A 20,418-nucleotide genomic window follows, 5' to 3' on the forward strand; every position below is an offset into this window, starting at 1 on the left:
TGTTGCCCTTGGCGCAAGTTAGTTTAAGTTAGATTAAGAAGTGTGTAAGCCTAGGGACCGATGACCTCAGCAGTTCGGTCCCATATAACTGACCACAAATTTCCAAACTTTGTATCCCTCACTTTACTTAGTTTGCCCATAGAGCAAGCAGTATAAGAATTCAAGGTGATATTTAGAGACGACGTTAAAATTCAATTAGAAGAAATAAAAAATTTTAAGTTTTGTCAACGACACTGCCATTTTGTCAGAGACGGAAAAGGCATTGGAAGTGCAGTCGAACGGAATGGATAGGGTCTTGAGAAGAGGTGGCAGGACGAATGTAAGCAAAAGTGAAACATAGGAGATGGAATGTACTCAAATTAGATGATGCTGAATAAACTACATTAGGAAACGTGAAACCCTGTCAACAGTAGACTCTGTCTGACAAGGCAAGAAAAAAAAAGAGGACATAAAGTGAATCTTTTTACAGTACCAAGATGGACGATTCTGAGAAAGGAAAATCTGTTAACATCAAATATAAATCTTAGTATAGGAGATCGTTGTGAATGAAGTTGCCTAGAGTTTAACGTATTACGGCATCGAAACGTGAACGATAAACCGTCGACAAAAGGACATAATAGAATTTTTCCAAATGTGATGATGCAGAAGGATGCTGAAGATTAAATGGGCAGATCAGATAACTAACAAAGAGTTAGTTAATCTAATGTCCGCCCCCGGTAGCTGAGTGGACAGCTCGACAGAATGTCAATCCAAAGGGCCCTGGGCCGGCCGCGGTGGTCTCGCGGTTCTAGGCGCTCAGTCCGGAACCGCGTGACTGCTACGGTCGCAGGTTCGAATCCTGTCTCGGGCATGGATGTGTGTGATGTCCTTAGATTAGTTAGGTTTAAGTAGTTCTAAGTTCTAGGGGACTGATGACCATAGATGTTAAGTCCCATAGTGCTCAGATCCATTTTTTGAAAGGGCCCTGGTTCGATTCCCGGCTGGGTCCGAGATTGTCTCTGCTCATGGACTGGGTGTTGTGTTGTCCTAATCATCATCACTTCATCCCTATCGACGCCCAAGTCGCCGAAGTGGCGTCAAATCGAAAGACTTGCACCCGGTAAACGGTCTACCCGACGGGAGGCCCTTGTCTCACGACATGATTGATTAATCTAATCGAGGAGAAAAGAAATTTATAGCACAACGTGACAAAACGAAATGTAACAACTCTAGCAACATGCGTATGAGTGCTTCGATGTCTTCCTCTAACTCTACCTGGTTCGGTCGCACTAGAGTTCTGCAAGTCACCTCCTTTATCGATGAGCTACACTTTCCCAGAATCCTTCCGTCAACCGAAGTCGAGCATTCGCCTTCCCTTCTACCAACCTGACGTGTTCATTCCATTTCATAACTGTGGTATCGATAGCTACGATGCCAGAACGTAGGTGCGCTCTCGTAGGTTGGCACTACGAGACCGGACGAGCAACGCCGACCACAACGTCCTCTAGCCAGCCAGCGCTGTGCAGCTCTACGAGCGCCGCTCCAGATTCAAACCATTTGAGTCCGAGCAAACGACCGACCAACATTATATCATTTTCATAGTGGGCGAGCCCCTACAGATTTGCCTTTGTATCTTCTAGTATCTGTAAGATTTGATACATGAACGGTTTCGCACCTAGATGCTCATATCTACGCCAAGTTAAGTAATATTATAATTTGTATATGTTGATACATCATGTAACACCCCACCCGTCACCTATCTTGTTTGGCGTATGTTCACCCCAGCTAATTGACTAACAGATCAATAGAGAGTGCAAAACTGCTGCAATATCGGATAACGCAAAGAAAGTAATAAGGCCCTGTGACTTCTGATTGAACTGCGTTGGCAGTGTTGACATTATCTGATTCAGAATTGATTCCTTTTAATTAAAAAGGGGTGCTCATTGATGTTATATTCAGCTATTGAACACCAGATGCAAATGTTGAACATAAAATTAATGAAGTAAGTGACTTGGGATTTCAACTACTTGATTGAAAACAGATGCAGTCGATTAGCACAAATTTATTTTAACTCACGACCTTCAATCATCACATTACATGACTCTCCTAACAAGCAGTGGAAATAAATTGCGTTTACATGGAGCAAAGCGCGATCAATCAAAATTAATTCCTATCGACTGACCCAGGTGTAATGCGAAGTGTGAGAAGAATTCTACAATACACGGCCCATGAAACCCTCGTGGAAACTTTGTCGGCGTGATCCTACAAATTAATCAGCGGCCTAACTCAAGCCACCGCGGGCGCAATATCACCGAATTCAGGGTGGAGGGGCGGCGTCGTTGTGTGGACGTCGGCAGCCTCGTGGTGCTGCAAGGCTGCGCTCGTCTATTCACTCCTAGCTATCTTGCTCAGTACATAGCTGAACGAAAACTTTCTATCTCCAAGCTCAATTGTTCCGTTTGCTAAGTCCTAAACTGCAGAGATTTCGAATCTCTCTCAGGAAAGCTGACTGAAGAGCGCCAAGTCCGCACTCTAGGCAAACTGGAAACGGAAGATCTCTGCAGGACTTCTGCCAGTCCCCTCTTCGCCTCAGTTTCCCCTGCAGCAGAATCACTTCCGCCAGTTGCGACGTCAGTCGCGTTAATTATGCGTCGCTTCCCAGCGCCGACCAATGCCTGCTCTGGGAAGTGAACAAATTCCCATAAAATTTCCCTTCCTCTCAACTTCTGCTATTTAGCTCCTCCCAGGCCACCCATCAAGGTTAGCGTCTGCATAGAACACCAATTTTTTGGAAATTCTGACTCCCAGGAGAATACTTCAAATTCCTTGATTCTACGTTGCCATCGGAGACCGGTGTATTTCATTCTGTCACTCTTCACCTGATTTACTTCAGACTCTGTGGACCGTGAATTCAGCGTAAAGTTGCTATAGTCACGAACACGCATATTTTTGCTTCTGTTGACCGCTCCACCATAGCTTTGAACGACTTTCTCGCATGTTTCACTGAAAACGGGACGATGGACATTTATCAACAGGCATACAAGTTCTCCGTCTGCTGCCCGGTACATCAGCATGGGGTCAACCACCCCCTCACTGTCGCTCATCTTAAGGCAGGTGGAGGCCGCGCCCCGTTACCGCTTTCTCAGAGCTTGAGCCGCTCTAAGATGGCTGCTGTCGCTTGCCTTCGCCGCTCCCCAGCCAGCCACGGTCAACTCGAATACTTCCCTGGGATAAACTAGCCTCCAGTAAATCGACGCGTTTTCACAAAGTTTTCACGTCGCATGAATTACTTTAAAACCATCACCCAACATTAATTATTCCAATACGTCCATACTATACCCTCCACAAGATGCATTGTGCCTTGTCAGTCATTTTTGTTCAGCCCTACAGTTCGCTCAACGTGAGTTCGGTGATGTAAGGGGCATAGTTCTTGATGTAAGGGGCATAGTTCTTGCCATCTTACAACCAGTAAAAGAGCTTTAATCCATACGCAGTACCGAAGTACTTCGCCCTTTCCTGCTCCTACTCGCGTCCTTCACTCTCGGCCTATTTTGCAGAAGCAGATCCACGCCCCGCCTATCCAGGCGGGATAAAAAAATTACGCATTGCAGCGATAGTCTAGATACGTAATCGATGTGACTGTACTGTACTAAAGCGGTACTCGAACGTTACAGGACTGTTTTTCCAATTCATCCGCATTAGCTCACATTTTTCTACTTTTAGAGTAAGCTGTCATTCATCACGCCAACTAGAAATTTTGTTTGAGCGACTTTGTATACTCCACTCCTACAGTCACTCAACGACTATATCTTTCCATGCGCTACAGCGTCATCGGCAAACAGCCGTAAATTGCTGCTGACCCTCTCTGTCAGGTCATTTTGTATACAGAGAATAAAAGCGATCCTACCACGCTTCCCCGGGGCACTCCTAATGACGCTTTTGTCAATGAACACACGCCGCAGAGCACAACGTACTGTGTTCTATTACCTAAAACGTCTTCGAGCCACTCACGTATTTGGGAACCCAAACTGTATGCTCGGGCCTTCCTCAACAGTCTCCTGTGGAGCACCGTGTCTGGCGCTTTCCTGATATCCAGGAATGTGGTTTCTGCTTGTCCGCCATCTATGATTTGTAGGATATCGTTTGAGAGAAGGGCAGTAACTAGCTTTTATAAGTAAGTTTCGGTCGTAAGCCATCATCTGGTACGAAAATCACTTTAAAGATTTCATTTGTCATGAATATTGAAGCACAAAGCACTGAATATTTTAATCCACATGAACATAAGAAAAAGCTCGTTCTTACCATTTACAAGTTGAAACGTCACTGTGAAGTCGTTTCATAAGACGTTTGTCGAATTCGGTACAACCTATTCATTTTACTACGTGATTTCAGTTCAATTCATGAGCTCTTCCAGAAAGAATGAGCACTTGAATATTATATGTGTGCTTTAATGTGGGGTTTAGGTTTTGTTTTGTGGGAAACGCTGAGTTGGTCATCGTCTGCTGGGAGCAGACGATGTTGCTTCTCGTTCGAAGGAGAGCACAGGATGACGAACTTATTTCCAATACCTGTACAGATAGGCTTACCCATCTGGGTCGAAGGCTGTTTTTGTGTGTGAGGTTAGTGACGGAGGTCTACCCCTCTGGTAGCTTCCGCTGCACGAGGAGCTAGGTAATCTGGAAAGAGAAAGGGGGCACTCTCCGGTGAACGCTTGGTGAGTACGCATCGTAGCTCTTTCGGGGGGTTTCAAGTAATAGGAATCAGGTTTCGTTAGGACTTCGTTATGTTTAACTGGTGAAACACTTAAGAACTTTAGCTTAACTGAAGCGTGAGAAGCGAGTTATTTTTTAATGATTTTAATCTTATATTTTGTGGAAATTGCTTTTGTCTTTGTGTGTCGATTTTGTGCCACGTGTTTGGTTATCAATGACCCTTGTGGTTGACCACGGCACCGTAATAGGCTTTATTTTAACAGTTTGCCTGTTTAATGAGCCACAATTTCTGCAAGAATATCTGTTCTTTCGTGCGCTTTCTACAAAGTAGCACAACAGTTTGAGTCAGAATGCACTACGTGCTCTAGTTCGGCCGTTTGCAAGCAGCAGACGCAGTTAGTATGTTAAATAATTATCGCACAGCCTTGTGTATTGGTTAAACCTCTGTCCACAATAGAGCATGCGTTGCATCGTAATGCAAATCTCACTTAGATATTTTTATGGTATTAATGCAAAGGAGATGATAGTATAATTGTCTCCCACACCCGTCTTCTATGTTTATTCTTGCAGTAGCTAAATTGTTCTCTGTTTCATTCTCACGTAATTCTTACTTAAATATTTCGAGTCAGGCATCAGTTATGTGTAGTTAGGATGTGCAGCCAAATATTTAGTTACAATAAATAATTTGCGTGAAAGATAAATTCTTTGATGTCGATATTACCCCCTTACTCTGATTTCCATTCCTGAATTAATCAAGTTGCTTCATGCACGACATGGAGTGCTATTTATCTGGCTGCTTAAAGGAATTTTGCGTACTTGTAATTAAATTATTAAAGTTATTAAACTAATAATTTTCCAGTTTCGTTTATTCTAAATGGTTAGGAAGGGCTTTGGCTAGTGGCGACACTGAATTTCTGAATTTTTATCATTATTTGTGTGAGAGAAGCAGCTAGAAATGCGAGATAACGTATATGGCTTGATGAGAAACGTCCTAAACATAGCAATACGTTACAAAGAGCAGCAATTGTCCTATTCATGTAATATGACATCAACAAATACCAAACCGGTAGTACTATTGAAATCCAGTTAATGCAGTTCAGCGTATGGGTTTTTTTGAGGCCTGTTTAGACTACTGAAAACTGCCTGAAAAAAAAAACCTGTAGAAAAGGGCAAGCTGAGTTTCGCATGAAGGATACTTTCTAAATCCGTGCTGATTTGTGGACAGAAGCTTATCCGATTTAAGGAAATTTATTATATTCGAACTCAAAGTTGTTCAGGTAAGACAGAGATTTTGGAACCAGCGGCAGCCCGCCGCCGTTCAGCGTCCTCCTCTGCTGCAAGGCGCAGCTCTGCCGCATCTGAGCCTCGAGCAGCTCCGCTTGTTCGGTGAGCTGCGCCGCTTCAGCGTCGGACAAATGCGAGCCGCTCGTTCGCGCTTGACGGTGATGGCTGCCTCTTTGGTTTCTCGGTCCCTTGCGGGGGCGGCCCACACGGCGATCGGCGTCGGCGTCGATACCGCTGGGGCGGTGATTGTCTTCTTTGCACTTTTCACGTGCGGTGCTGCCGGGGCGGGTGCTGGGGCAGGCACGCGAACGTCCTTCTGCGAGGTCGCAGGAGTCTTCGCAGGGCTTCGAACCCCTCCTGCTGCACGGAGGCCTTGGGCGAACACTGAATGCAGTTGTCTCAAGGCCTCTTCCTTCTCTGGAGCCATGGTGTCTGCGAAGGCAGCCCTCCCTGCCGCCATGACGCCTTTGAGGGCTGTAATGGCCTCCTACACAGTGGTGCCGAGCTGCACCCCGACTGCCCCGCTCGCGTCAGGTGGAGCTGCTTCTGCGCTGTCCCTCAGCTGGGTCGGGCTGACCTGCGCCCTGCGTCGTTTGCCGACGTCGTCTTCTCTTCTTCCGCTGCGTCGGTGCGGCCGAAGCCGCCTCGCCGTCTTCGGCACGGCTGCGGCTTGAGAAAGCCGGACAACCGCTCCAGCTGGCGACGTGCGGGCCGCCACACCGGACGCAAGTCGGTAGAACGTTACTGGCGCGGTCGCCGGCGGGGCTGTCGTGCTCGCCGAAGCACTTGACTCACATCGCTGCGTTGTGGCAATACTTCGCGACGTGGCCCTCGCCCTGGCACCTGAAGCACTGCGGCTGGGGGTCCATGGCGGTTGGGAGAGCTTCTCTCGTAACCGGAAAGCAAAGCAACTTCCGCAAGCCGAAGATGTCGTTTGCACGGTCACGGCATAGAGCGGCGCCCTCTTCTTGTTGGTCCGGTTGTGCAAACTTGCGGTCGCATTACCAAATCCGGTGCACAACAGCCCTTCCCAGACCGCTGCCTCGTCACAGCACCAAGGAAAACCCCTTAGGAGTGCCTTGATCGTCTTCTTCCTTCCGGCGGAAGGTGCTTTCTCACGCGCTGGCGGCGCGTCAAAAGTGTGGTCGGCCTCTGCGACCTTGATCGCCCTGTGGTCAGCCGCGTTTGCTGCCAGAACGCAGGTCAGCGAGTCTGTGTCGACACTCGTAGACCACTTCGTTCCCGGCGCAATTCGTCATTGTGTCGAACAGTGCTGTCCACCCGCCTTTGCACTTGACGTACAAAGGGGGAACAGGCTGCGACTCGTCTTCTCGGGTCTTCCTCGCTTGGTTGGCAGAATTGCACAACTGAAGGACCTCTCGCAGCAGCACGTTTCCTCTGCGCGTACTTCTTTTCCATGCTGTGGGGCCCAGAACACGACATCCTGCAGGCGTTGTGAAAACAACACACGACAATTTGCTTCCCGTGGCGCCCACAGCACAGAAACTCCTTCACGAGCTCACAATTGCCGAGTAAGTGTAGCGCGCAGCTACAGCCATGCGCACACCTCGCTAGCTATGGCCGCTCTGCCGACGCCCATCGTCAGAGGTGGACTCTGAGCACAATTTATTGGTTGTGAACTGCAGTTTAAAACTGTAGAAACTGCGAAAAAAGTGGGAATTTAAGGAGATGGGACCTGGATGAACTGAAAGAATCGGAGGTTGTAGAGAGTTTCAGAGAGAGCATTAGGGAATGAATGACACGAACGGGGGAAAGAAATACAATAGAAGAAGAATGGATAAATTGAGAGATGAAATAATCGGGGCAGCAGAGGGTCAAGTAGGCAAAAAGACGAGGGCTAGTAGAAATTCTAAGGTAACAGAAGAGACCCTGAATTTAATTGATGAAAGGAGAAAATATAACAGCGCAGTAAATGAAGCGGGAAAAAGGAATACAAACTTCTCAAAAATGAAATCGACAGGAAGTGCAAAAATCGCTAAACAGGGATGGTTAGAGGACAAATGTATGGATGTAGACGCATATATCACGAGGGGCAAGATAGATACTGCCTACAGGGGTATTAAAGAGGCCTTTGGGGAAAACTGAACCACGTGTATGAATACCAAGAGCTCAGATGGAAAGCCAGTTCTAAGCAAAGAAGGGAAAGCAGAAAGCAGGAAGGAGTATATAGAAGGTCTATACAAGGGCGATGTACTTGAAGGCAGTATTATAGAAATGTAAGAGGACGTAGATGAAGATGAAATGGGATATATGATACTGCGTGAAGAATTTGACAGAGCACTGAAAGACTTAAGGCGAAACAACGCCCCGGGAATAGGCAACATTCTATTAGAACTACGGATAGCCTTGGAAGGACCAGCCTTGACAAAACTCTACCATATGGTGCGCAAGACGTATGAAACAGGCACAATACTCTCAGACTTCAAGAAGAATACAATAATTCCAATCCTAAAGAAAGCAAGTGTTGAGAGGTATGAAAATTACTCGAATGCTTTATAGACGAATGAAAAAACTGGTAAAAGCCGACTTCGTGGGAAATTAGTTTGGATTCCGTAGAAATGTTGGAACACACGAGGCAATAATGGCCCTATGACCTATCTTGGAAGATAGATTAAGCGAAAGCAAACCTACGTTTCTAGCATACGTAGACTTAGAGAAAGCTTTTGACAGTGTTGACTGGAACACTTTCTTTCAAATTCAGTAGGTGGCAGGGTTCAAATACAGGGAGCGAAAGCCTATTTACATTTTGTACAGAAAGCAGAAGGCAATTATAAGAGGCGAGGGGCATGAAAGGGAAGCAGTGGTTGGGAAGAGAGTGAGACAGGGCTGTAGCCTATCCCCGATGTTATTCAATCTATATATTGAACAAGTAGTAAAGGAAACCAAAGAAACATTTGGAGTAGGAATTAAAATCCACGGAAAAGAAATAAAAACTTTGAGGTTTGCTATGAAATTCTAATTCTGTCAGAGACAGCAAAGGACCTGGAAGAGCAGTTGAACGAAATGGACAGTATTTCTAAATGAGGATATAAGATGAACAAAAACAAAAGCAAAGCGAAGATAATGGAATTTAGTCAGAGTAAATCAGTTGATGCTGAGGGAATTAGATTAGGAAACGAGACTCTTAAAGTAGGAGATGAGTTTTTCTATTTGGGCAGCAAAATAACTGATGATGGTTTGAAGTAGAGTGGATGTAAAATGTAGACTGGCAATGGAAAGGAAGGCATTTCTGAAGAAGGGAAATTTATTAACATCGAGTATAGATTTAAGTGACAGGAAGTCTTTTCTGAAAGTATATGCGTGGAGTGTAGCCATGTATGGAGGTGAAACACGAACGGTAAATAGTTTGGACAAGGAGAGAATAGAAGCTTTCGAAATGTGGTGCCACAGAAGAATGCTGAAGATTAGATGGGCAGATCACGTAACTAATGAGGTGGTTCTGAATAGAATTGGGGAGAAGACGAATCTGTGGCTCACTTTGACTAGAACAAGGGATCGGTTGGTAGAACACTTTCTGAGGCATCAAGCGAAGCGTGCAAAGTAAACATCGTAAAGGGAGGCCTAGGGATGGATACAGTAAGCAGATTCAGAAGGATGTGGGTTGCAGCAGTTACTCGGAGATGAAGAGGCTTGCACAGGATAGAGTAGAATGGAGAGCTGCATCAAACCAGTCTGTCGAAAATGGTTCAAATGGCTCTGAGCACTATGGGACTCAACTGCTGTGGTCATTAGTCCCCTAGAACTTAGAAGTACTTAAACCTAACTAACCTAAGGACATCACACACATCCAGGCCCGAGGCAGTATTCGAACCTGCGACCGTAGCAGTCGCACGGTTCCGGACTGCGCGCCTAGAACCGCGAGACCACCGCGGCAGGCAAACCAGTCTCTCGACTGAAGACCACAGTACAACAATTGTTCAGGAATCCTTCGGCAAACCGATGTGAAGGATATTGGTCTGTAATTATGTGGGTCAGTTTATTTACCAGTCTTATATACAGGAGTGATCTGCGCTTTTCTCCAATCTCTTGGAATTTTCGCACCATTTAAAGTAAATTGTGGAATGTTTTGATGGGACACTTTATGTGAATCGAATGGGTTCATAAGAATGTGCTCGCATTTCAGAGCTAACGGCCAACATCACCTCTTCTCATCTAAGTACATCCCAATACAGTACGTAGAGTAGTTTCAAGGTTTGAGTCCTTGATTTTGGTAAATTGGTACATTGATGTCACGTACATTCGGTGTACTGTTGCATCACGGACGACGTCATCCCATTGTTTATTGCCCGAGTGACACCCTGTTTCCCTCCAACTCACACACGCTTTGTGTTTCTTGATCTCCTTAAGTTTCGAGACCACTCCAGCAGTGATGTACAGTAAATCAGGTTTACTCCCACGGGAGCCGTACAATGTTCTCAGGCTGTTCTCCCGCGTCAACAGCAGGAGTTTTAAGAGGGAAAACAAAACGTGTTGTTTACTGCAGGCAGAAGTGCGACAGGCGATTACTCAGGTGCGCCACCAGACAGCGCCCGCCATTGTTCGCGAGGTACCAAATACCCGGCCACCTGGTAGTCGAGGAGGCACTCTCCCGTGATTTACTTCCCTGCTTAGCGCCTGCGTGTGTGACGCACGCAGGGGGGAGAGACTCCGCTATCTGGCGTGTTTGCGAGGGAGTGTAAATGCAATTGTTATGAGCTTTGCCCAAAGGTAATAAAGATTCTCAAAGACAATGATTACGGAGTTAAATAGTAATATACCTGCTGCTGCGGGTGAACAGTGTTATTTTTCAAGAGACGCACCACTGTAAATCGTCGGGTTTATTTACAGGTACAAGAACTTTACGATTTATTTGCCGAGGCAATTACAGGTTTAATGCCCCCGTTCCGAAGAACTATTAATGCTCGCTAGAGCTGCGCTCGGGTGAGTGTGGTCGTAAATACAGGAGAGCCCTGTATACATCTCTGAGAGCAGGCGGCGATAGCGGGCGCCCTCCTTTCGGGCCTAACGCGTGAATGCTCTTTAGCCCGCGCGTAACTGTGCGATAAAGAGTGTAAGTGTTCGGCTTTACACAGCACATCGTTTTTTGCTGAACTTTAAGTGTAGGCGTACTCATGCTATCCGGTTCTCTATATTGCCAACATTATCTTTCATTTAGATGCTTACTACTTGAAGGGCAGTCTACGTATCTCTATGCTTGCAGATGCGCCACTCCGGGACAGTAAGTGTTCTTTGTTGGCCGTCTTATCTGGCGAGACTCGAATGAAGAGATACGTTATAATCCATGCTAATGCCAGCACATAAATATCCACAGCTAGGAATGCTACTTTATACGTTGGTGTGATGAGTCTTCCTAAGGCCCTACGTTGGACGCCATTTAATGTAGTTTTGTCTTTTATTAAGACGCCAATTCTGTGACGAATCATTATACGAGCCTCGTGCAGAAATTAAGTTCCCCTGTTGAATTTATTTTTCTAAGAGGGAAATATAGTACATGTCCGACATAGCTATAAGGTATCAGTCATATGATGGCCGGAGAAGTCTTCGCTGTTTTCAGTACACCTATACATGGTGAAAAGTATTTAAACCGACAAACTCTGGGAGGTTGTAGGGGACAAGAAAACAAATATTTTTCCATAATGTCATTTTTTTCCTATGAGGATTATTTAAACCGGCAGAGGAAGATTTCTCTGGCGGCAAATTAATTAAACCAACAAACACTTTTCCAATTTTTATGACCAAGAGACAACACTTTAACACAACTCAATTTCAGTTACAGTAAATTTTCAAAAATGCCTCCATTGTCAGGTGAACAAAGGTTACACCGTCGGATCATGTGGTCTCTGACACGGCCAAAAACCCCAGGAGTATCTTGAATTGCTCCTGCTGCTGCTACTATCCGGGCAACTAGATCATCTTCTGATGCAACAGGAGTTGCGTAAACAAGGTTGCGCACCTCTCACCACACAAAAAAGTCAAGAGGGGAGATCTCTGGGGATCGAGCGGGCCATGGTACATGACCACCTCTGACAATCCACGTTTCTGGGAACCGTCGGTACAGGAACCGACGCACACGACGACTGAAATGTGCCGGCGCCCGGTCACGTTGGAACCACATGCATTGCCATGTAGGGGGCGGGATGTCTTCCAGCAATTCTGGCAATGCTATGGCGAAACAATTGTAGTACTGCCTGCAATTTAATGGCCTAGGTAGCAGATACGGCTCAATTAAACAGTCCCCCACAACACCGACCGACACATTAACGAAGAACAGCTCTTGATGAGTGCTAGTAACTGTGGAATGTGGGTTATCCTCACTCCAAACATGTGAGCACTTCATGGTGAAGACTCCATCACGCCCGAACGTTGCTTCATCGGTAAACAACACAGAGGATGGAGATGTAGGATGTATTTCACACCGTTCCAGGTACCACTGCGTAAACTGTGCTCTGGGTGGATAACAAGCTGGTTCCCGGTCCGGGCGGAGGTTCGAGTCCTCCCTTGACCGTGGGTGTGTATATTTGTCCTTAGGATAGTTTAGGTTAAGTAGTGTGTAAGCTTAGGGGCTGATGACCTTAGCAGTTAAGTCCCATAAGATTTCACACATATCTGAACAAACTGGTTCCTGGTTGTGGACTCGCTGTAAGTGAAATGGACGTAGCAATTGCTCTCGAAGGACTGTTCTTACATTCGTCTGATTCGTCCCCTTGTTACGTGCAATTGCACGAGTGCTGATTGAAGGATCCCGCTCCACATGTTGCAAGACAACGTCCTCAAATTGTGGCGTTCTTACCTTGCTAGTCGTCCCTGTCCAGGTAATCTGCTAAATCACCCGGTCTCATGCAGACGCTGGTATACAGTAGCAAAGGTCGTATGATACAGGATACGGCGATTAGCATATTGTTGTTGATAAACCCGCTGTGCAGCTCGTCCGTTGTGGTGGGCTACGTAGTACGCACCAACCATATCAGTGTACTCACTCCAGGTGTATCACTCCATTAGTAAACAGAGACAATGCACTACTACACTGGTGGACAGCTGTTCCTTACAATTGAAGAGCGTAATACGCCCTCTAACAACTGAAGATCGTAATACGGCCTCTAATAACTGAAAGTGTAATACGGCCTCCACCGGTTTAAATAATCCTCACAGGAAAAAATGACATTCGGGAAAAATATTTGTTTTGATGCCCGCTACAACCTCTCACAGTTTGTCGGTTTAAATTGTAATTATGTAATAGGCGTATTTAAACTGTTTTACCATGTAATTATCTGAACTGTTTCTTATTTAAATTGTTTTGTTAATTAAATTGCATTGTGTATTATTGAGAAAGAGCGGGAAACCGCGCATAGATACATTTTGAGAAAGAGCGGGAAACAGCGCGCAGTAATGGTAGCAGGGATTGTCTGCACCAAAAACCATTGTTGGCGGCGAGACCGCACTTTTGTAGCATTGAGCGTTGGAAGCGAGCAGTTGCGAGTAAGATGTGAGACGAGGCAGTCGTAGCTAGCGAGACATGAGAGGAGGTCGCTGTAAGCGAGGTATGAATTAACACTTTGAAAGAAGCGGTGTGCTCGCCAGCCACTCGCTATATGTAGCGCAATGCTAGTTTTTAAGAATTTTTGTAAAGAACTATACCCCTTGTAATTGTTTGTCAAGATCGTTCTCAGAATATAGTTAACTAATTTTGATGGAAAATTAGGTATGTAGCGCAACGCTACTTTTTAAGAATTTTTGTAAAGAACTATACCCCTTGTAATTGTTTGTCAAGATCGTTCTCAGAATATAGTTAACTTCTACCAGATTAAATGCATTAAGAATTTTCTATCCCAAAATCATTCACGTAAATGCTTTACGGAATTTATTGTTATCTTAAAAGAAAAGTCTAAACTGAGCTTCAGCTTTTATCAAATCTAAATTAACTTCAACTTAAAGAATTCCAGTCCCAAAGTATTATGAAACTCCACCAGCAGCTTATAATTATGTTAAAGAGAAGTAAGTATATTCATTCCACAGTTTGCTGTAGCAGTCAGATGGCGATCCAGTATAAATAATTAAAGGTAAGAATCAGTCTTAATAATTTCAGGTAACGACTGAGGGCCACGGCGACAACACATTTTATGTTTCGTCGTAATAATCAGCAGGTAGTCTTGACAGAGCAGCAGTTAAAAGATTTTAAGAGACGCAGCGTTCAGTCAGCAAGCAAACGTTCATCCAATATTAGACGGGAAGGTTTCAAAATATTTCTCACCCTGTATCTACATAGATACACCAAAAGCCACCATACGGTGCGTGTCAGAGGGTACATCGTGCCACTACTAGTAATTTCCTTTCAGGTTTGACTAGCAAATAGAGCGAGGGAGAACGATTATCTATATGCCTCTGTACGAGCACTGATTTCTCGTATTTTATCACCGAGCGAGGTGGCGCAGTGGTTAGAACACTGGACTCGCTTTCGGGAGGACGACGGTTCAATCCCGTCTCCGGCCATCCTGATTTAGGTTTTCCGTGATTTCCCTAAATCATTTCAGGCAAATGCCGGAATGGTTCCTTTGAAAGGGCACGGCCGATTTCCTTCCCAATCCTTCCCTAACCCGAGGTTGCGCTCCGTCTCTAATGACCTCGTTGTCGGCGGGACATTGAACACTAACCACCACCACCACCATCGTATTTTATCTCAGTCGTCCAGACGCGAAATTAATGTTGGTGGCAGTAGATTCGTTCTGCATTAAGCTCTTAAGTTTTCTCACTAGTGCTCCTTACCTTCAGGGATTCCCACTTGAGTTCCCGAAACACCACCGTAATACTTGTCTGTTGTTTGACCCTACCAGTAGCACACCTAGCAGCAGCCTTTGAATTTCTTCGATGTCTTCCTTTAATCTAACCTGGTGCGGATCGCAAACACAAGAGCAGTACTCAAGAAGAGGTCACACTAGCGTCTCATATGTGGTCTCCTTCACAAATGAACCACACTTTCCCCAAAGTCACCCAATAACTGAAGTCGACTAATCCTCAAATGTTCGTTCCATTTCATAACGCTTTGCAACATTGCAACATGTAACCACGCGCTACATGTCCAGCTAATTAAGACTTAAATGGTCCGTGTACGTAAAGTACCCTGTTATGGTTACTCCCCGTGGTCTGGGGCGCCTTGCGACGGTTCACGCGACTGCCCCCGCCGGAGGTTCGAGTCCTCCCTCGGGCATGGGCGTGTGTTTCTTCCTTAGCGTAAGCTAGTGTAAGTTAGATTAAGTAGTGTGTAAGCCTAGGGACCGATGACCTCAGCAGTTTGGTCCCATTGGAACTTACCACAGTTTGCCAAAATTTCCCCTGTTGCGCGGGAAAGACATCTATTCCGAACAATAAATGAAATCCATGAAATGTAGGCGCAGTCACAATCGAATCGCCAATGCTCTGGACTTGCTGCACTGACGACAAGAAATAAAAATTGGTTAATGGCAAATGAATATAAAATTGAGCTAACTGAAATTACAGTAGTTAGTTTAATTAGGAAAATGTTATGAGTTTAGTTAATGAGCAAAACTACTGACTCACTGTGTGAGCAAAACTACTGACTTGTATTTACTGTATGTTAATACTGAAAAACTTATGTAAGAATGCTTAGTTTTGTTGCAAGGCGAAAATAGCACAAATTTGGTGAATACTGCTCTAGTGTAATTTCAGATGGCGCTTCACAGTGACCAAACACTTTTCAATTAAGTAGGAGCCCACGGAGATCGGTTTGTGATTATCAAAGGACAACAAAATTTCGTCGTTAGTATACAGTTAAGTAAATGCAAAAATTCGTGACCTTTTGATGAGATTTATCGTAATGATGTAGCGCCAGTCAATAATCACTTTTTTGTGAGTTGGAGTTATGTAAATCGTAAGTCAAAATTTCGTTTGTAAAAGAATAGCAGAGTTCGTGATATTATTTTACTGATTCATTAGTTTCTTGTAACTTCGGCTATTATTGCTATTCATCAACAATTACTGCTGATTACTTTGTGCAATTTCTACTATTATTGGGTGAAGACGTCAGCACAAATTTCTGACTGACTGCATCTGCGTAAATGTGAAATTTTTTTCATTCATGTCAAAGTACAACAAAACAATGTTACTTTGATAAGGACTATCTTTCATATTACTATTTACCAGACTGGAGCACGTGCGTTTATTCCGGTTTTGCAAAGTTTTGAAATTGTAATTACTATTATTTCTTTAATAATAATACTTAATACTTTCTTAATCATTAGAACTCCCGGATCATCAGTAACGCACAGGTTGGGTCCAACGCAGGTATTTCGTCTTAGGTAAAAGTGAAGGTCATCACTTTGCTATAAATCGGTATAATTCAAAGACAAAATGAACTACGGCGCTGGCCAGCCGCATACAAGTCGGACTAAGTAATTAGATGGTTCTCACTTCAGACTGAGACGTCGCCGGTGCAATGAAAGGCACTATTCGTTGCCAGTCTTGCTTCCGAGATTAAGGAGGAGCTCACCATCTTCAGCATCGTCGATGGAACCGACTGTGGTCCTTTGATGCAGTGGCGAGGGGAGGGTCTGAATCAGAGGCTAAGGCGGTTCTGTGATCGTGTAGGCTCCAGATTCCTTGACTTGCACCATCAGGTGGTGGGTTTCCGGGTTCCGCTTAATAGGTCAGGAGTCCACTACACACAGGAGGCGGCTACATGGGTAGCAGGAGCTGTGTGGAAGAGACTGGGCGGTTTTTAAGGTTAGAGGGTCTCAGGGAACCACAGAAGGGACGTCCGTCTTATAGTGGGCAGGTAAAACACAGTAAGGTAGTTGTAGAAACGATTGGTATGGTAGTTGTAAAGTGTCGTAGCTATGTTAGGAAAGAACCAGAGCTGCAAGCCGTAATGGAAAGTACTGAAGCTCAAATAGTTGTAGGTACAGAGAGCTGGCTATAGCAGGAAATAAGTTCAGCCGAAATTTTTTCAAACGACCTAACAGTATCCAGAAAGGACAGATTAAATACTGTTGGTGGTGGAGTATTTATTGCTGTCAGAGGTAGTTTGCCTTGTAGCGAAGTTGAAGTAGATAGTTCGTGTGAAATAGTATGGGTAGAGGTTATACCTGACAATCGGACTAAACTATTAATTGGATCGTTTTACTGATCCCCCCGACTCAGAAGATATAGTTGCTGAACAGTTCAAAGAAAACTTGGCTCTCATTTCAAATAAGTACCCCGCTCATACAATTATAGTCCGTGGTGACTTTAATCTACCCTCGATATGCTGAAAAAATTATACGTTTAAAGCCGGCGGCAAGCATAAAACGTCATCCGAAATTGTATTGAATGCTTTCTCAGAAAATTACTTTTAACAATTACTTCGTGAGCCCACTCGAAACGTAAATGGTTGCGAAAGCATACTTGACCTTTCAGCAAAAAATAATCCTGGACAAATTGTGAGTATTCTGTAGAATACATTGATTAGCGACTACAAAGCAGTTTCTGCTAGGCTGAATACCGTAACACCTACAACCATCGAAAAGAAACGCAAATTATATCTATTTAAAAAAGGCGATAAAAATGCTCTTAACGCGTTTTTAATACACTGTCTTCACTCCTTCCGATCTGATCATGTAAATGTAGAAAAGCTGTGGAATGTTTTCGACAGCAATTGAGAGATATATATATGGCACTGATCCCCCATGGTACACAAAACGGGTCAGATCGTTGTTGCAGAAGCAATGAAAAAACATGCCAAATTTAAAAGAACACAAAATCCCCAACATTGGCAAAGTTCTACAGAAGTTCGAAATACGGCGCGTACTTCAATGCGAGATGCTTTTAATAATTTCCACAACGAAATTCTGTCTCGAAATCTGGCAGAAAACCCAAAGAGATTCTGACCATACATATAGCACACCAGCGGCAAGACGCATCAATACCTCCACTGCGCGATAACAACGATGCGGTCACTGATGACACTCCCACTAAAACAGAGTTATTAAAGACAGTTTTCCGAAACTCCTTCCCCAAAGAAGACGAAGTAAATATTCCTGAATTCCAATCAAGAACAACTGACAAGATGAGAAACATAGCCGCCCGGGATTAGCCGGGCGGTCTGAGGTGCTGCAGTCATGGACTGTGCTGCTGTTCCCGGCGGAGGTTCGAGTCCTCCCTCGGGCATGGGTGTGTGTGTTTGCTCTTAGGATAGCTTAGGTTAAGTAGTGTGTAAGCTTAGGGACTGATGACCTAGCAATTAAGTTTCATAAGATTTCACACATATTTGAACTTTTTTTTGTTGAGAAACATAGAAGAAGTAACGAAGAAGCCTAACTCACTTAATAAAGGCAAGACCTCCAGTCCAGATTGTACACCATTCAGGTTCCTCTCAGAGTATTCTGATAAAATAGCTCCATATTTAGCAGTTATAGACAAACACTCTCTCACAGAAAGATCCGTACCTAAAGACTGGAAAATTGCTCAAGTCACACCAATACCCAAAAAGGGAAGTAGGAGTAATCCGTTGAATTACAGGCCTAAGGTCGATTTACAACAGGGTTTTGGAACATATACTGTATTCGAACATTATGAAGTACCTCGAAGAAAACGATTTATTGACACATAGTCAGCACGGTTTCAGAAAATATCGCTCTTGTGAAACACAACTAACTCTTTATACTCGTAAAGTAATAAGTGCTATCGACAGGGGCTGTCAAATAGATTCCATATTTTTAGATTTCCAGAAGGCTTTCGACACCGTTCCTCACAAGCATCTTCTAACCAAACTGCGTGATACGGAGTACCCCCAGAAAGGTCACAGTTCGTAGTAATAGACGGAAAGTCATCGAGTAAAACAGAAGTAATGTCCGGCGTTCTCCAAGGAAGTGCTATAGGCAATCTGTTGTTCCTGATCTGTATGAATGACATAGGAGACTGTCTCAGTAGCCGTCTTAGATTGTTTGCAGATGATTCTGTCATTCACCGTCTTCTAAAGTCATCAGATGATCAAAACGACTTACAAAATGATTTAGATAAGATATCTGTATGGTGCGAAAACTGGCAGTTCATCCTGAATAAGGAAAAGTGTGAAGTTATTCACATGAGTACTAAAAGAAATCAGCTAAATTTCGATTACACGATAAGTTACACAAATCTGAAGGCTGTAAATTCAACTAAATACTTAGTGATTACAATTACAAATAACCTAAATTGGAACGATCACATAGATAATATTGTGGGTAGAGCAAACCAAAGACTGGGATTCATTGGCAGAACGCTTAGAATGTGCAACAGCTCTACTAAAGAGACTGCTTACACCGCGCTTGTCCGCCCCATTCTGCAGTATTGATGTGCAGTGTGGGATTCGCATCAGATGGGACTGACGGATGACATCGAAAAAGTACAAAGAAGGCAGCTCGTTTTGTATTATCGCGAAATAGGTGAGATAGTGTGTAAAGTTGTTGCTTTAAATTGTTATGTGAAAGCGGTGCTGATAGACAATAAAAGAGGGTTAAAAGCTGTGAGCTATCTGAGGAAGTTAACGTTGCATTACTGAGCAACTGTTTCACCAGGTATCCAGTCTAGCTTACCAAATTTCCAACCAGACTAACATTAATTATAATCTTTTAATAGTCATACGTAAACCGGTGATACATATATAAAAAAGAGAATTTAAATAAAAATAAATAAATCAGTTTATACTGGAAATTTATTTTAACATTGATCATTGAAATTTCAGCATATTAAACTTGAGTCATAACTAAGCTGGTGCCTTATTTAGGATTGTGAAAATGTGAGTTTGAAATCTTACGGAACACATCAAATAGGGAGCCAAGATTGAGAGACTGCATACAACAATACATTCATAAAATAACACACGAAGAACATTGAAACATATGTAAGAGGAAATTAACCACAACCAACCGATTCAATTTTCACCAAAAGAAGTTACATTCGTAGCGCAATCCTGTCCGTCATGTAATTACCACACACTGGTATACTAAATTCATACTAACTCTCTGTGAAATCTTCCCGAAAGGAATAGCTGAGGGCTACTTTGATGATTACACCGCATGCTTCACATGGTCAACTTGGTTTACACAAATAGTGTAACTTCCCAATAATTTTGACAATTAAAATAAATTAGATCGTAAAGCAATTTACAAAAGAAAAACCTCGAACTGGTTACTATCGTCTTACTATTAACCTGATGGATCAAACAATTGTATAAGCACGTGGTACTGGTCTCACAAAGTACACACCACGTGGTTGAACATAAAGAAAAGTTGCTATACTGAAAAATATTGTTAAGGCGAGACGTTATAATCTCACGCACATTCGCATTTAAGATTGATGATCTTAGTTAGAGTTACTGATCAACACGTGGTTCCACTGTACTCACAAAGTAGTGACAAAGCAACTACTGTAAAATATTCTGAAGTTCACACTC

The sequence above is a fragment of the Schistocerca gregaria genome, chromosome 4 (assembly GCF_023897955.1).
Source record: "Schistocerca gregaria isolate iqSchGreg1 chromosome 4, iqSchGreg1.2, whole genome shotgun sequence".
Classification (NCBI taxonomy): Eukaryota; Metazoa; Arthropoda; class Insecta; order Orthoptera; family Acrididae; genus Schistocerca; species Schistocerca gregaria.